The 15940-nt window shown below is 60.1% G+C and overlaps 13 non-coding genes and 1 pseudogene across 13 annotated transcripts; all 14 read right to left on the bottom strand.

Moving 5' to 3' along the window:
* Window positions 1-45: 45 nt before the first annotated feature.
* LOC148806220 (U2 spliceosomal RNA) lies at window positions 46-236 on the bottom strand. The gene has a single exon (XR_016089641.1). It is a non-coding gene; the product is annotated as a U2 spliceosomal RNA (small nuclear RNA).
* A 763-nt stretch (window positions 237-999) lies between these two features.
* Window positions 1000-1190, bottom strand: LOC148806221 (U2 spliceosomal RNA). The gene has a single exon (XR_016089642.1). It is a non-coding gene; the product is annotated as a U2 spliceosomal RNA (small nuclear RNA).
* Window positions 1191-1953: 763 nt separating this feature from the next.
* Window positions 1954-2144, bottom strand: LOC148806222 (U2 spliceosomal RNA). Its single transcript, XR_016089643.1, has one exon. It is a non-coding gene; the product is annotated as a U2 spliceosomal RNA (small nuclear RNA).
* A 763-nt stretch (window positions 2145-2907) lies between these two features.
* LOC148806223 (U2 spliceosomal RNA) lies at window positions 2908-3098 on the bottom strand. The gene has a single exon (XR_016089645.1). It is a non-coding gene; the product is annotated as a U2 spliceosomal RNA (small nuclear RNA).
* A 763-nt stretch (window positions 3099-3861) lies between these two features.
* LOC148806224 (U2 spliceosomal RNA) lies at window positions 3862-4052 on the bottom strand. The gene has a single exon (XR_016089646.1). It is a non-coding gene; the product is annotated as a U2 spliceosomal RNA (small nuclear RNA).
* Window positions 4053-4815: 763 nt separating this feature from the next.
* LOC148806225 (U2 spliceosomal RNA) lies at window positions 4816-5006 on the bottom strand. Its single transcript, XR_016089647.1, has one exon. It is a non-coding gene; the product is annotated as a U2 spliceosomal RNA (small nuclear RNA).
* Window positions 5007-5769: 763 nt separating this feature from the next.
* LOC148806226 (U2 spliceosomal RNA) lies at window positions 5770-5960 on the bottom strand. The gene has a single exon (XR_016089648.1). It is a non-coding gene; the product is annotated as a U2 spliceosomal RNA (small nuclear RNA).
* Window positions 5961-6723: 763 nt separating this feature from the next.
* On the bottom strand, window positions 6724-6914 carry LOC148806227 (U2 spliceosomal RNA). The gene has a single exon (XR_016089649.1). It is a non-coding gene; the product is annotated as a U2 spliceosomal RNA (small nuclear RNA).
* Window positions 6915-7677: 763 nt separating this feature from the next.
* LOC148806228 (U2 spliceosomal RNA) lies at window positions 7678-7868 on the bottom strand. The gene has a single exon (XR_016089650.1). It is a non-coding gene; the product is annotated as a U2 spliceosomal RNA (small nuclear RNA).
* A 763-nt stretch (window positions 7869-8631) lies between these two features.
* Window positions 8632-8822, bottom strand: LOC148806229 (U2 spliceosomal RNA). Its single transcript, XR_016089651.1, has one exon. It is a non-coding gene; the product is annotated as a U2 spliceosomal RNA (small nuclear RNA).
* A 763-nt stretch (window positions 8823-9585) lies between these two features.
* On the bottom strand, window positions 9586-9776 carry LOC148806230 (U2 spliceosomal RNA). The gene has a single exon (XR_016089652.1). It is a non-coding gene; the product is annotated as a U2 spliceosomal RNA (small nuclear RNA).
* A 763-nt stretch (window positions 9777-10539) lies between these two features.
* LOC148806231 (U2 spliceosomal RNA) lies at window positions 10540-10730 on the bottom strand. The gene has a single exon (XR_016089653.1). It is a non-coding gene; the product is annotated as a U2 spliceosomal RNA (small nuclear RNA).
* A 763-nt stretch (window positions 10731-11493) lies between these two features.
* Window positions 11494-11684, bottom strand: LOC148806232 (U2 spliceosomal RNA). Its single transcript, XR_016089654.1, has one exon. It is a non-coding gene; the product is annotated as a U2 spliceosomal RNA (small nuclear RNA).
* Window positions 11685-12447: 763 nt separating this feature from the next.
* On the bottom strand, window positions 12448-12623 carry LOC148806233 (U2 spliceosomal RNA; annotated as a pseudogene).
* Window positions 12624-15940: the final 3317 nt, after the last annotated feature.

Consider the following 15940-nt stretch of genomic DNA (forward strand, 5'->3'; position numbering starts at 1 on the left):
CCTCGCTTGCTTGCTAGCTACGTCTGTCTTTTCACCGCTGAGAGAAGGTAGTGCACCGTTCCCGGAGGCGCTGCAATACCGGGCCGATGCGTGGAGAGGACGGAGCAAGCTCCTGATCCAGCTCCCTGTTCCAAAAATCCGTTTAATATGTGGTCCCCCGATGGGGGACGTATCAGATATTAAACTGATAAGAACAGATACTACACTTGATCTTAGCCAAAAGGCCGAGAAGCGATGCCCGACGCCGGCCTTGGGCGGGCGCGCGGGCGTCCGGCTGGCGCGCAGCGGCGCAGGCCGACGCCTCTGGAGCCCGGTCCGCACGCGGCTGCCGGCCGCCCGGACTCCGCTCTCCCCCTCTCTTGCCTGCCTGCTTGCTCGCCTGCCTGCCCGCCAGTCCCGGGCGGGGGCCCTGCTCTTTGATCTCCTGTCAACGGCCCGACAACGACCGCAGCCGCGGGGGGCGCCAGCCGGCCGGCCTCCTTAGCTTAGGCCCCTCCCACCAGCAGCAGCCGTGCCGAGTGAGCTGCAAGCGAAAGCGGACCGTCGGCACCTGCGGGCAGAGGCAAGGGGCAGCGCTCTCTCGGGAGGGACGGGGACACACACACACCTGCCTGCCTGCCGAAAAAAAGAAAGAAAAGGTGTATATACTAAGTTTTTTGGAGGGAAAACGGCCGGCTGTCGAAAGGGGCCCGCCTGCAAGGACGGGGACACACACACACACACACACACACACACACAAGCCACGCCTGCCTCCCTGGAAAAAGGAGGAAAAAACTAAGTTTTTTGGAGGGAAAACGCACGGGAGCCGAAAAGGGGGCCGGCCTGCTTGCCGAGAGAGTCGAGGCGCGGGAAAGTGCACGGAGGGAGCACGGGAACGGGGAGGGGGAGAGAGAGAGACACAGAGACACACAGATGGACGAGAGACGAGACCGGAGAGGAAGGAGCTCCGGTCCACCTCGCTTGCTTGCTAGCTACGTCTGTCTTTTCACCGCTGAGAGAAGGTAGTGCACCGTTCCCGGAGGCGCTGCAATACCGGGCCGATGCGTGGAGAGGACGGAGCAAGCTCCTGATCCAGCTCCCTGTTCCAAAAATCCGTTTAATATGTGGTCCCCCGATGGGGGACGTATCAGATATTAAACTGATAAGAACAGATACTACACTTGATCTTAGCCAAAAGGCCGAGAAGCGATGCCCGACGCCGGCCTTGGGCGGGCGCGCGGGCGTCCGGCTGGCGCGCAGCGGCGCAGGCCGACGCCTCTGGAGCCCGGTCCGCACGCGGCTGCCGGCCGCCCGGACTCCGCTCTCCCCCTCTCTTGCCTGCCTGCTTGCTCGCCTGCCTGCCCGCCAGTCCCGGGCGGGGGCCCTGCTCTTTGATCTCCTGTCAACGGCCCGACAACGACCGCAGCCGCGGGGGGCGCCAGCCGGCCGGCCTCCTTAGCTTAGGCCCCTCCCACCAGCAGCAGCCGTGCCGAGTGAGCTGCAAGCGAAAGCGGACCGTCGGCACCTGCGGGCAGAGGCAAGGGGCAGCGCTCTCTCGGGAGGGACGGGGACACACACACACCTGCCTGCCTGCCGAAAAAAAGAAAGAAAAGGTGTATATACTAAGTTTTTTGGAGGGAAAACGGCCGGCTGTCGAAAGGGGCCCGCCTGCAAGGACGGGGACACACACACACACACACACACACACACACAAGCCACGCCTGCCTCCCTGGAAAAAGGAGGAAAAAACTAAGTTTTTTGGAGGGAAAACGCACGGGAGCCGAAAAGGGGGCCGGCCTGCTTGCCGAGAGAGTCGAGGCGCGGGAAAGTGCACGGAGGGAGCACGGGAACGGGGAGGGGGAGAGAGAGAGACACAGAGACACACAGATGGACGAGAGACGAGACCGGAGAGGAAGGAGCTCCGGTCCACCTCGCTTGCTTGCTAGCTACGTCTGTCTTTTCACCGCTGAGAGAAGGTAGTGCACCGTTCCCGGAGGCGCTGCAATACCGGGCCGATGCGTGGAGAGGACGGAGCAAGCTCCTGATCCAGCTCCCTGTTCCAAAAATCCGTTTAATATGTGGTCCCCCGATGGGGGACGTATCAGATATTAAACTGATAAGAACAGATACTACACTTGATCTTAGCCAAAAGGCCGAGAAGCGATGCCCGACGCCGGCCTTGGGCGGGCGCGCGGGCGTCCGGCTGGCGCGCAGCGGCGCAGGCCGACGCCTCTGGAGCCCGGTCCGCACGCGGCTGCCGGCCGCCCGGACTCCGCTCTCCCCCTCTCTTGCCTGCCTGCTTGCTCGCCTGCCTGCCCGCCAGTCCCGGGCGGGGGCCCTGCTCTTTGATCTCCTGTCAACGGCCCGACAACGACCGCAGCCGCGGGGGGCGCCAGCCGGCCGGCCTCCTTAGCTTAGGCCCCTCCCACCAGCAGCAGCCGTGCCGAGTGAGCTGCAAGCGAAAGCGGACCGTCGGCACCTGCGGGCAGAGGCAAGGGGCAGCGCTCTCTCGGGAGGGACGGGGACACACACACACCTGCCTGCCTGCCGAAAAAAAGAAAGAAAAGGTGTATATACTAAGTTTTTTGGAGGGAAAACGGCCGGCTGTCGAAAGGGGCCCGCCTGCAAGGACGGGGACACACACACACACACACACACACACACACAAGCCACGCCTGCCTCCCTGGAAAAAGGAGGAAAAAACTAAGTTTTTTGGAGGGAAAACGCACGGGAGCCGAAAAGGGGGCCGGCCTGCTTGCCGAGAGAGTCGAGGCGCGGGAAAGTGCACGGAGGGAGCACGGGAACGGGGAGGGGGAGAGAGAGAGACACAGAGACACACAGATGGACGAGAGACGAGACCGGAGAGGAAGGAGCTCCGGTCCACCTCGCTTGCTTGCTAGCTACGTCTGTCTTTTCACCGCTGAGAGAAGGTAGTGCACCGTTCCCGGAGGCGCTGCAATACCGGGCCGATGCGTGGAGAGGACGGAGCAAGCTCCTGATCCAGCTCCCTGTTCCAAAAATCCGTTTAATATGTGGTCCCCCGATGGGGGACGTATCAGATATTAAACTGATAAGAACAGATACTACACTTGATCTTAGCCAAAAGGCCGAGAAGCGATGCCCGACGCCGGCCTTGGGCGGGCGCGCGGGCGTCCGGCTGGCGCGCAGCGGCGCAGGCCGACGCCTCTGGAGCCCGGTCCGCACGCGGCTGCCGGCCGCCCGGACTCCGCTCTCCCCCTCTCTTGCCTGCCTGCTTGCTCGCCTGCCTGCCCGCCAGTCCCGGGCGGGGGCCCTGCTCTTTGATCTCCTGTCAACGGCCCGACAACGACCGCAGCCGCGGGGGGCGCCAGCCGGCCGGCCTCCTTAGCTTAGGCCCCTCCCACCAGCAGCAGCCGTGCCGAGTGAGCTGCAAGCGAAAGCGGACCGTCGGCACCTGCGGGCAGAGGCAAGGGGCAGCGCTCTCTCGGGAGGGACGGGGACACACACACACCTGCCTGCCTGCCGAAAAAAAGAAAGAAAAGGTGTATATACTAAGTTTTTTGGAGGGAAAACGGCCGGCTGTCGAAAGGGGCCCGCCTGCAAGGACGGGGACACACACACACACACACACACACACACACAAGCCACGCCTGCCTCCCTGGAAAAAGGAGGAAAAAACTAAGTTTTTTGGAGGGAAAACGCACGGGAGCCGAAAAGGGGGCCGGCCTGCTTGCCGAGAGAGTCGAGGCGCGGGAAAGTGCACGGAGGGAGCACGGGAACGGGGAGGGGGAGAGAGAGAGACACAGAGACACACAGATGGACGAGAGACGAGACCGGAGAGGAAGGAGCTCCGGTCCACCTCGCTTGCTTGCTAGCTACGTCTGTCTTTTCACCGCTGAGAGAAGGTAGTGCACCGTTCCCGGAGGCGCTGCAATACCGGGCCGATGCGTGGAGAGGACGGAGCAAGCTCCTGATCCAGCTCCCTGTTCCAAAAATCCGTTTAATATGTGGTCCCCCGATGGGGGACGTATCAGATATTAAACTGATAAGAACAGATACTACACTTGATCTTAGCCAAAAGGCCGAGAAGCGATGCCCGACGCCGGCCTTGGGCGGGCGCGCGGGCGTCCGGCTGGCGCGCAGCGGCGCAGGCCGACGCCTCTGGAGCCCGGTCCGCACGCGGCTGCCGGCCGCCCGGACTCCGCTCTCCCCCTCTCTTGCCTGCCTGCTTGCTCGCCTGCCTGCCCGCCAGTCCCGGGCGGGGGCCCTGCTCTTTGATCTCCTGTCAACGGCCCGACAACGACCGCAGCCGCGGGGGGCGCCAGCCGGCCGGCCTCCTTAGCTTAGGCCCCTCCCACCAGCAGCAGCCGTGCCGAGTGAGCTGCAAGCGAAAGCGGACCGTCGGCACCTGCGGGCAGAGGCAAGGGGCAGCGCTCTCTCGGGAGGGACGGGGACACACACACACCTGCCTGCCTGCCGAAAAAAAGAAAGAAAAGGTGTATATACTAAGTTTTTTGGAGGGAAAACGGCCGGCTGTCGAAAGGGGCCCGCCTGCAAGGACGGGGACACACACACACACACACACACACACACACAAGCCACGCCTGCCTCCCTGGAAAAAGGAGGAAAAAACTAAGTTTTTTGGAGGGAAAACGCACGGGAGCCGAAAAGGGGGCCGGCCTGCTTGCCGAGAGAGTCGAGGCGCGGGAAAGTGCACGGAGGGAGCACGGGAACGGGGAGGGGGAGAGAGAGAGACACAGAGACACACAGATGGACGAGAGACGAGACCGGAGAGGAAGGAGCTCCGGTCCACCTCGCTTGCTTGCTAGCTACGTCTGTCTTTTCACCGCTGAGAGAAGGTAGTGCACCGTTCCCGGAGGCGCTGCAATACCGGGCCGATGCGTGGAGAGGACGGAGCAAGCTCCTGATCCAGCTCCCTGTTCCAAAAATCCGTTTAATATGTGGTCCCCCGATGGGGGACGTATCAGATATTAAACTGATAAGAACAGATACTACACTTGATCTTAGCCAAAAGGCCGAGAAGCGATGCCCGACGCCGGCCTTGGGCGGGCGCGCGGGCGTCCGGCTGGCGCGCAGCGGCGCAGGCCGACGCCTCTGGAGCCCGGTCCGCACGCGGCTGCCGGCCGCCCGGACTCCGCTCTCCCCCTCTCTTGCCTGCCTGCTTGCTCGCCTGCCTGCCCGCCAGTCCCGGGCGGGGGCCCTGCTCTTTGATCTCCTGTCAACGGCCCGACAACGACCGCAGCCGCGGGGGGCGCCAGCCGGCCGGCCTCCTTAGCTTAGGCCCCTCCCACCAGCAGCAGCCGTGCCGAGTGAGCTGCAAGCGAAAGCGGACCGTCGGCACCTGCGGGCAGAGGCAAGGGGCAGCGCTCTCTCGGGAGGGACGGGGACACACACACACCTGCCTGCCTGCCGAAAAAAAGAAAGAAAAGGTGTATATACTAAGTTTTTTGGAGGGAAAACGGCCGGCTGTCGAAAGGGGCCCGCCTGCAAGGACGGGGACACACACACACACACACACACACACACACAAGCCACGCCTGCCTCCCTGGAAAAAGGAGGAAAAAACTAAGTTTTTTGGAGGGAAAACGCACGGGAGCCGAAAAGGGGGCCGGCCTGCTTGCCGAGAGAGTCGAGGCGCGGGAAAGTGCACGGAGGGAGCACGGGAACGGGGAGGGGGAGAGAGAGAGACACAGAGACACACAGATGGACGAGAGACGAGACCGGAGAGGAAGGAGCTCCGGTCCACCTCGCTTGCTTGCTAGCTACGTCTGTCTTTTCACCGCTGAGAGAAGGTAGTGCACCGTTCCCGGAGGCGCTGCAATACCGGGCCGATGCGTGGAGAGGACGGAGCAAGCTCCTGATCCAGCTCCCTGTTCCAAAAATCCGTTTAATATGTGGTCCCCCGATGGGGGACGTATCAGATATTAAACTGATAAGAACAGATACTACACTTGATCTTAGCCAAAAGGCCGAGAAGCGATGCCCGACGCCGGCCTTGGGCGGGCGCGCGGGCGTCCGGCTGGCGCGCAGCGGCGCAGGCCGACGCCTCTGGAGCCCGGTCCGCACGCGGCTGCCGGCCGCCCGGACTCCGCTCTCCCCCTCTCTTGCCTGCCTGCTTGCTCGCCTGCCTGCCCGCCAGTCCCGGGCGGGGGCCCTGCTCTTTGATCTCCTGTCAACGGCCCGACAACGACCGCAGCCGCGGGGGGCGCCAGCCGGCCGGCCTCCTTAGCTTAGGCCCCTCCCACCAGCAGCAGCCGTGCCGAGTGAGCTGCAAGCGAAAGCGGACCGTCGGCACCTGCGGGCAGAGGCAAGGGGCAGCGCTCTCTCGGGAGGGACGGGGACACACACACACCTGCCTGCCTGCCGAAAAAAAGAAAGAAAAGGTGTATATACTAAGTTTTTTGGAGGGAAAACGGCCGGCTGTCGAAAGGGGCCCGCCTGCAAGGACGGGGACACACACACACACACACACACACACACACAAGCCACGCCTGCCTCCCTGGAAAAAGGAGGAAAAAACTAAGTTTTTTGGAGGGAAAACGCACGGGAGCCGAAAAGGGGGCCGGCCTGCTTGCCGAGAGAGTCGAGGCGCGGGAAAGTGCACGGAGGGAGCACGGGAACGGGGAGGGGGAGAGAGAGAGACACAGAGACACACAGATGGACGAGAGACGAGACCGGAGAGGAAGGAGCTCCGGTCCACCTCGCTTGCTTGCTAGCTACGTCTGTCTTTTCACCGCTGAGAGAAGGTAGTGCACCGTTCCCGGAGGCGCTGCAATACCGGGCCGATGCGTGGAGAGGACGGAGCAAGCTCCTGATCCAGCTCCCTGTTCCAAAAATCCGTTTAATATGTGGTCCCCCGATGGGGGACGTATCAGATATTAAACTGATAAGAACAGATACTACACTTGATCTTAGCCAAAAGGCCGAGAAGCGATGCCCGACGCCGGCCTTGGGCGGGCGCGCGGGCGTCCGGCTGGCGCGCAGCGGCGCAGGCCGACGCCTCTGGAGCCCGGTCCGCACGCGGCTGCCGGCCGCCCGGACTCCGCTCTCCCCCTCTCTTGCCTGCCTGCTTGCTCGCCTGCCTGCCCGCCAGTCCCGGGCGGGGGCCCTGCTCTTTGATCTCCTGTCAACGGCCCGACAACGACCGCAGCCGCGGGGGGCGCCAGCCGGCCGGCCTCCTTAGCTTAGGCCCCTCCCACCAGCAGCAGCCGTGCCGAGTGAGCTGCAAGCGAAAGCGGACCGTCGGCACCTGCGGGCAGAGGCAAGGGGCAGCGCTCTCTCGGGAGGGACGGGGACACACACACACCTGCCTGCCTGCCGAAAAAAAGAAAGAAAAGGTGTATATACTAAGTTTTTTGGAGGGAAAACGGCCGGCTGTCGAAAGGGGCCCGCCTGCAAGGACGGGGACACACACACACACACACACACACACACACAAGCCACGCCTGCCTCCCTGGAAAAAGGAGGAAAAAACTAAGTTTTTTGGAGGGAAAACGCACGGGAGCCGAAAAGGGGGCCGGCCTGCTTGCCGAGAGAGTCGAGGCGCGGGAAAGTGCACGGAGGGAGCACGGGAACGGGGAGGGGGAGAGAGAGAGACACAGAGACACACAGATGGACGAGAGACGAGACCGGAGAGGAAGGAGCTCCGGTCCACCTCGCTTGCTTGCTAGCTACGTCTGTCTTTTCACCGCTGAGAGAAGGTAGTGCACCGTTCCCGGAGGCGCTGCAATACCGGGCCGATGCGTGGAGAGGACGGAGCAAGCTCCTGATCCAGCTCCCTGTTCCAAAAATCCGTTTAATATGTGGTCCCCCGATGGGGGACGTATCAGATATTAAACTGATAAGAACAGATACTACACTTGATCTTAGCCAAAAGGCCGAGAAGCGATGCCCGACGCCGGCCTTGGGCGGGCGCGCGGGCGTCCGGCTGGCGCGCAGCGGCGCAGGCCGACGCCTCTGGAGCCCGGTCCGCACGCGGCTGCCGGCCGCCCGGACTCCGCTCTCCCCCTCTCTTGCCTGCCTGCTTGCTCGCCTGCCTGCCCGCCAGTCCCGGGCGGGGGCCCTGCTCTTTGATCTCCTGTCAACGGCCCGACAACGACCGCAGCCGCGGGGGGCGCCAGCCGGCCGGCCTCCTTAGCTTAGGCCCCTCCCACCAGCAGCAGCCGTGCCGAGTGAGCTGCAAGCGAAAGCGGACCGTCGGCACCTGCGGGCAGAGGCAAGGGGCAGCGCTCTCTCGGGAGGGACGGGGACACACACACACCTGCCTGCCTGCCGAAAAAAAGAAAGAAAAGGTGTATATACTAAGTTTTTTGGAGGGAAAACGGCCGGCTGTCGAAAGGGGCCCGCCTGCAAGGACGGGGACACACACACACACACACACACACACACACAAGCCACGCCTGCCTCCCTGGAAAAAGGAGGAAAAAACTAAGTTTTTTGGAGGGAAAACGCACGGGAGCCGAAAAGGGGGCCGGCCTGCTTGCCGAGAGAGTCGAGGCGCGGGAAAGTGCACGGAGGGAGCACGGGAACGGGGAGGGGGAGAGAGAGAGACACAGAGACACACAGATGGACGAGAGACGAGACCGGAGAGGAAGGAGCTCCGGTCCACCTCGCTTGCTTGCTAGCTACGTCTGTCTTTTCACCGCTGAGAGAAGGTAGTGCACCGTTCCCGGAGGCGCTGCAATACCGGGCCGATGCGTGGAGAGGACGGAGCAAGCTCCTGATCCAGCTCCCTGTTCCAAAAATCCGTTTAATATGTGGTCCCCCGATGGGGGACGTATCAGATATTAAACTGATAAGAACAGATACTACACTTGATCTTAGCCAAAAGGCCGAGAAGCGATGCCCGACGCCGGCCTTGGGCGGGCGCGCGGGCGTCCGGCTGGCGCGCAGCGGCGCAGGCCGACGCCTCTGGAGCCCGGTCCGCACGCGGCTGCCGGCCGCCCGGACTCCGCTCTCCCCCTCTCTTGCCTGCCTGCTTGCTCGCCTGCCTGCCCGCCAGTCCCGGGCGGGGGCCCTGCTCTTTGATCTCCTGTCAACGGCCCGACAACGACCGCAGCCGCGGGGGGCGCCAGCCGGCCGGCCTCCTTAGCTTAGGCCCCTCCCACCAGCAGCAGCCGTGCCGAGTGAGCTGCAAGCGAAAGCGGACCGTCGGCACCTGCGGGCAGAGGCAAGGGGCAGCGCTCTCTCGGGAGGGACGGGGACACACACACACCTGCCTGCCTGCCGAAAAAAAGAAAGAAAAGGTGTATATACTAAGTTTTTTGGAGGGAAAACGGCCGGCTGTCGAAAGGGGCCCGCCTGCAAGGACGGGGACACACACACACACACACACACACACACACAAGCCACGCCTGCCTCCCTGGAAAAAGGAGGAAAAAACTAAGTTTTTTGGAGGGAAAACGCACGGGAGCCGAAAAGGGGGCCGGCCTGCTTGCCGAGAGAGTCGAGGCGCGGGAAAGTGCACGGAGGGAGCACGGGAACGGGGAGGGGGAGAGAGAGAGACACAGAGACACACAGATGGACGAGAGACGAGACCGGAGAGGAAGGAGCTCCGGTCCACCTCGCTTGCTTGCTAGCTACGTCTGTCTTTTCACCGCTGAGAGAAGGTAGTGCACCGTTCCCGGAGGCGCTGCAATACCGGGCCGATGCGTGGAGAGGACGGAGCAAGCTCCTGATCCAGCTCCCTGTTCCAAAAATCCGTTTAATATGTGGTCCCCCGATGGGGGACGTATCAGATATTAAACTGATAAGAACAGATACTACACTTGATCTTAGCCAAAAGGCCGAGAAGCGATGCCCGACGCCGGCCTTGGGCGGGCGCGCGGGCGTCCGGCTGGCGCGCAGCGGCGCAGGCCGACGCCTCTGGAGCCCGGTCCGCACGCGGCTGCCGGCCGCCCGGACTCCGCTCTCCCCCTCTCTTGCCTGCCTGCTTGCTCGCCTGCCTGCCCGCCAGTCCCGGGCGGGGGCCCTGCTCTTTGATCTCCTGTCAACGGCCCGACAACGACCGCAGCCGCGGGGGGCGCCAGCCGGCCGGCCTCCTTAGCTTAGGCCCCTCCCACCAGCAGCAGCCGTGCCGAGTGAGCTGCAAGCGAAAGCGGACCGTCGGCACCTGCGGGCAGAGGCAAGGGGCAGCGCTCTCTCGGGAGGGACGGGGACACACACACACCTGCCTGCCTGCCGAAAAAAAGAAAGAAAAGGTGTATATACTAAGTTTTTTGGAGGGAAAACGGCCGGCTGTCGAAAGGGGCCCGCCTGCAAGGACGGGGACACACACACACACACACACACACACACACAAGCCACGCCTGCCTCCCTGGAAAAAGGAGGAAAAAACTAAGTTTTTTGGAGGGAAAACGCACGGGAGCCGAAAAGGGGGCCGGCCTGCTTGCCGAGAGAGTCGAGGCGCGGGAAAGTGCACGGAGGGAGCACGGGAACGGGGAGGGGGAGAGAGAGAGACACAGAGACACACAGATGGACGAGAGACGAGACCGGAGAGGAAGGAGCTCCGGTCCACCTCGCTTGCTTGCTAGCTACGTCTGTCTTTTCACCGCTGAGAGAAGGTAGTGCACCGTTCCCGGAGGCGCTGCAATACCGGGCCGATGCGTGGAGAGGACGGAGCAAGCTCCTGATCCAGCTCCCTGTTCCAAAAATCCGTTTAATATGTGGTCCCCCGATGGGGGACGTATCAGATATTAAACTGATAAGAACAGATACTACACTTGATCTTAGCCAAAAGGCCGAGAAGCGATGCCCGACGCCGGCCTTGGGCGGGCGCGCGGGCGTCCGGCTGGCGCGCAGCGGCGCAGGCCGACGCCTCTGGAGCCCGGTCCGCACGCGGCTGCCGGCCGCCCGGACTCCGCTCTCCCCCTCTCTTGCCTGCCTGCTTGCTCGCCTGCCTGCCCGCCAGTCCCGGGCGGGGGCCCTGCTCTTTGATCTCCTGTCAACGGCCCGACAACGACCGCAGCCGCGGGGGGCGCCAGCCGGCCGGCCTCCTTAGCTTAGGCCCCTCCCACCAGCAGCAGCCGTGCCGAGTGAGCTGCAAGCGAAAGCGGACCGTCGGCACCTGCGGGCAGAGGCAAGGGGCAGCGCTCTCTCGGGAGGGACGGGGACACACACACACCTGCCTGCCTGCCGAAAAAAAGAAAGAAAAGGTGTATATACTAAGTTTTTTGGAGGGAAAACGGCCGGCTGTCGAAAGGGGCCCGCCTGCAAGGACGGGGACACACACACACACACACACACACACACACAAGCCACGCCTGCCTCCCTGGAAAAAGGAGGAAAAAACTAAGTTTTTTGGAGGGAAAACGCACGGGAGCCGAAAAGGGGGCCGGCCTGCTTGCCGAGAGAGTCGAGGCGCGGGAAAGTGCACGGAGGGAGCACGGGAACGGGGAGGGGGAGAGAGAGAGACACAGAGACACACAGATGGACGAGAGACGAGACCGGAGAGGAAGGAGCTCCGGTCCACCTCGCTTGCTTGCTAGCTACGTCTGTCTTTTCACCGCTGAGAGAAGGTAGTGCACCGTTCCCGGAGGCGCTGCAATACCGGGCCGATGCGTGGAGAGGACGGAGCAAGCTCCTGATCCAGCTCCCTGTTCCAAAAATCCGTTTAATATGTGGTCCCCCGATGGGGGACGTATCAGATATTAAACTGATAAGAACAGATACTACACTTGATCTTAGCCAAAAGGCCGAGAAGCGATGCCCGACGCCGGCCTTGGGCGGGCGCGCGGGCGTCCGGCTGGCGCGCAGCGGCGCAGGCCGACGCCTCTGGAGCCCGGTCCGCACGCGGCTGCCGGCCGCCCGGACTCCGCTCTCCCCCTCTCTTGCCTGCCTGCTTGCTCGCCTGCCTGCCCGCCAGTCCCGGGCGGGGGCCCTGCTCTTTGATCTCCTGTCAACGGCCCGACAACGACCGCAGCCGCGGGGGGCGCCAGCCGGCCGGCCTCCTTAGCTTAGGCCCCTCCCACCAGCAGCAGCCGTGCCGAGTGAGCTGCAAGCGAAAGCGGACCGTCGGCACCTGCGGGCAGAGGCAAGGGGCAGCGCTCTCTCGGGAGGGACGGGGACACACACACACCTGCCTGCCTGCCGAAAAAAAGAAAGAAAAGGTGTATATACTAAGTTTTTTGGAGGGAAAACGGCCGGCTGTCGAAAGGGGCCCGCCTGCAAGGACGGGGACACACACACACACACACACACACACACACAAGCCACGCCTGCCTCCCTGGAAAAAGGAGGAAAAAACTAAGTTTTTTGGAGGGAAAACGCACGGGAGCCGAAAAGGGGGCCGGCCTGCTTGCCGAGAGAGTCGAGGCGCGGGAAAGTGCACGGAGGGAGCACGGGAACGGGGAGGGGGAGAGAGAGAGACACAGAGACACACAGATGGACGAGAGACGAGACCGGAGAGGAAGGAGCTCCGGTCCACCTCGCTTGCTTGCTAGCTACGTCTGTCTTTTCACCGCTGAGAGAAGGTAGTGCACCGTTCCCGGAGGCGCTGCAATACCGGGCCGATGCGTGGAGAGGACGGAGCAAGCTCCTGATCCAGCTCCCTGTTCCAAAAATCCGTTTAATATGTGGTCCCCCGATGGGGGACGTATCAGATATTAAACTGATAAGAACAGATTTTTTTTTTTAACAAAATTTATTTCACACACAGCAAATCAACACACCAACAGTACAACACTATACAGAAACAAAGGTCCACCTATTAGAATTCAAAAAGGCTTTTCCACTTCTCCCTGGCAGCAAAATAGCCATATTTCTGCACATCCCTCAAAACCCTCCCTCGCACCAACCCCTTTACCCTCCCTACTGCCCTCCCCACCGACCACTCGACATTCCTCTTGACTGTGTCTTCACGGGAGTCCCAAACCACCTGTTTAACTAGGCTTACAAGCAGCCAGCCCAGAAATCTTGTTGTCAATGAAACATTAGTGCACACGAACCCCCATCTTATAACATCAAATGACAAAACAAAAAGAGGACACAGTTGTAACAGTACATCTTGACATTCCCCCCATAGTCCCCGAACAAAAACACATTCCCAAAAAGTGTGCCGCACTGTTTCCTCTGCAGAACACCCCTCCCTTGGACAAGTTCTAGTTTTAGACAGCTTATGCCTATAAAGCACCTGCCGCACTGGCAATCTGTCATGGACGATCCTCCAGTTCAGATCCATCAAGCCGTGATCTAACCCCTTAGGCTGAACACGGGTCCACACCTCCGTCCGTATACCCAATACTACCGGAGTAACCTTCCGAGTCTCCATCACCAATGTATACAGTTTCCTATGGTCCTGGCAGACATCCTTGTCCCCAAAAGGAAACGTTTCTTTCCTCAACTCTCTCGCTCTCCTATAATGAGCGGGAGCTGACGCTGCATGCGGCCTCGCATTCGACCACCCATACACTGTCCTCATACACTCTTCAAACCACAGACACACAAAACTCTTGCACCGCCCCCCAGCACCTCCACCAAGAACCCTACACAACCCTGAAAAAAACACACAGTCTAGTTTGAGGGAGAAGTTGGGGACCCCCCTCCCACCTTCACTGACCTCCATATACATGATGTCCCTCCTGACGTATTCATATTTCCCTCCCCACATGAACTCAAAGACCATCCGTGTCAACAGTCTCCTAAAGGTCTTTGGCAGTGGATATACATAAGCCAGATACATTAAAGCTGGCAAAACGTCGGCTTTCAAAACAATCACCTTCCCCAAGAAGGACAACCGCCGTGACTTCCACAACCCAAACTTCACCCTCACTCGTGCAAACACCAAGTTCCAATTAAGCAACTCGTTCCCTTTCTTTTGAAAAACTACCCCTAAAATCTTTACCCCATTCTCAGATTCTTGTAGCCCGCCCGGCACCGACCACACTGTACTCCACCCGCCACACCCCATTGCCACCGACTTCTGCACATTAAGCTTGGACCCAGAGGCAGCTGCGAACTGCCCGAACCTGTGCAGCGCTTGCCTCACACCACTCTCAGATGTCAAAAACAGTGTGGCGTCGTCTGCGTACTGCAGGATTTTAAGTACCTCACCTCCGCTCCCTGGTAGCCACAACCCATGCACCGCCGGGTCTGCCCTCAAGCAACATGCCAAAGCCTCTACAAACAGCACATACAACAAGGGGGACAGAGGGCACCCTTGCCTCACCCCAGAAGACTGCAAAAACCACTCCCCCCTATGCCCATTAACCACCACCCTGCTACCTACCTCTGTGTACAAAATCCTTAACCAACGCAAAAAAAAATCCCCAAACCCTAAATGTGCCAAAATCCTAAATAAAAACCCGTGATGAACTCTATCAAAAGCCTTCTCCTGATCCACGTTCACCAGCAACAAAGGGATCCTCTGAGCTTCCACCCATGCGATCACATCTCTGACCAGAACTAGGTTCCAAAAAATCGATCGCCCCGGGACTCCGCAGGTTTGGTCCGAATGTACCAAATCCGGCATCACCGTCCTCAAACGGCTCACGAGGACCTTAGCAACCAGCTTGTAATCCGTGGACAACAAGGTGATTGGTCTCCAGTTCTTTAAGTCCGTCATATCCCCCTTTTTAAACAAAAGCACTATCGAACCATCCCTCATAGTCCTACTCAACTTGCCATCCCTGTAGATCTCATTCAGGACAGCAAGGAGCTCTGGTCCCAGCAGATCCCAAAAGGCGGCATAGAACTCCCTAGGGAGCCCATCCACCCCTGGGACCTTCCCATCCTTGAGAGACTTTAGAGCACTTTCCAATTCCTCTAAAGTGAGGGGCTTCTCCAAGGTCTCCTTCACACTGCTAGACAACCGGTTTCTCAGAAAACTCAAGAAATAATTCCCCAGTCCTTCATCAACCACTTTCTCCTCAAACAGCTTGGAATAAAATTCTGTTGCACACTCCACCATCTCTGTGTTCGTATGCACCACATCACCGTCCCTAGTGCGCAATGCTTTAATCACTGTCCCCCTCTGTCTCACCCTCACCTGCTGAAAGAAGAAGGCAGAACACGTCTCATGCTGGTCAATATAATTCTGGCACCTACGTACCAAAAATCGCCGAGCTTTGTCTTCAAAAAGGGTTCTCAAACGGGCTTTTAAGGCCCTCAATAAACCGTGATCCATGGCTTGCCCTGCATTCTCCCTAGTATACAACATCTCGATCCTCTTCACAGCTTTCTCCACCTCTTTCATATCCTTCCTCCTAACACTTCTACAAAAATCCCCAACAAACACCCTGATCTTTCCTTTAACACATTCCCACCAATCAACCAAAGATGAAAAACAACCTTGCAACCCAACCCATTCCCTGAACCATGCCCGAAACTGCCTCCTGAAATTCTCATCCTGCAAAACTGTCACATCCATCCTCCACACATCTCTTCCGAAGCTCAACGTGCCGAGCTCCAACTCACACAGCACCCCATCGTGATCAGAGAACCACGATGGGCGCAAGACCATGCCCACCACCCGCACCCCCTGGGGCACAAACCAGTAATCTAATCGGCTCCTGACACCCCGCGAGTTCCTCCACGTACATCCCTGCTGGTTAGGGAAAAGACACCTATACGCGTCTTTCAGGCCAAACTCCCTCACTACCCTCCCCCAAAACTGTCCTGTAAAATCCACCTCACGCCCCTTATCCAAACACACATTAAAATCTCCCCCCAACAACACCACACGGTTTGTATAAAGCAGTGGCGTTATGGCTTCAAAACATTCCTTCCTCTCCTTAAGGTTCACTGGGGCATAAACATTGATTAACCGCAAGCACACGCCCATCCACTCCGCATCCACACACAGCACTCGGCCTGGCCACACAGACATTGCATCGCCCACCGCCCACCCCCTCCCATTAAACACCATCCCCACTCCCGACGAACGGACCCCACCCACACTCCATCTGGCTTCCCCCTCCTTCCATTCCTCAGAAAAAAACCCTATATCTCTCCTATCCTTTAAATG

Source organism: Atractosteus spatula, unplaced genomic scaffold (assembly GCF_055471065.1).
Source record: "Atractosteus spatula isolate fAtrSpa1 unplaced genomic scaffold, fAtrSpa1.hap1 Scaffold_56, whole genome shotgun sequence".
NCBI classification, from domain to species: domain Eukaryota; kingdom Metazoa; phylum Chordata; class Actinopteri; order Semionotiformes; family Lepisosteidae; genus Atractosteus; species Atractosteus spatula.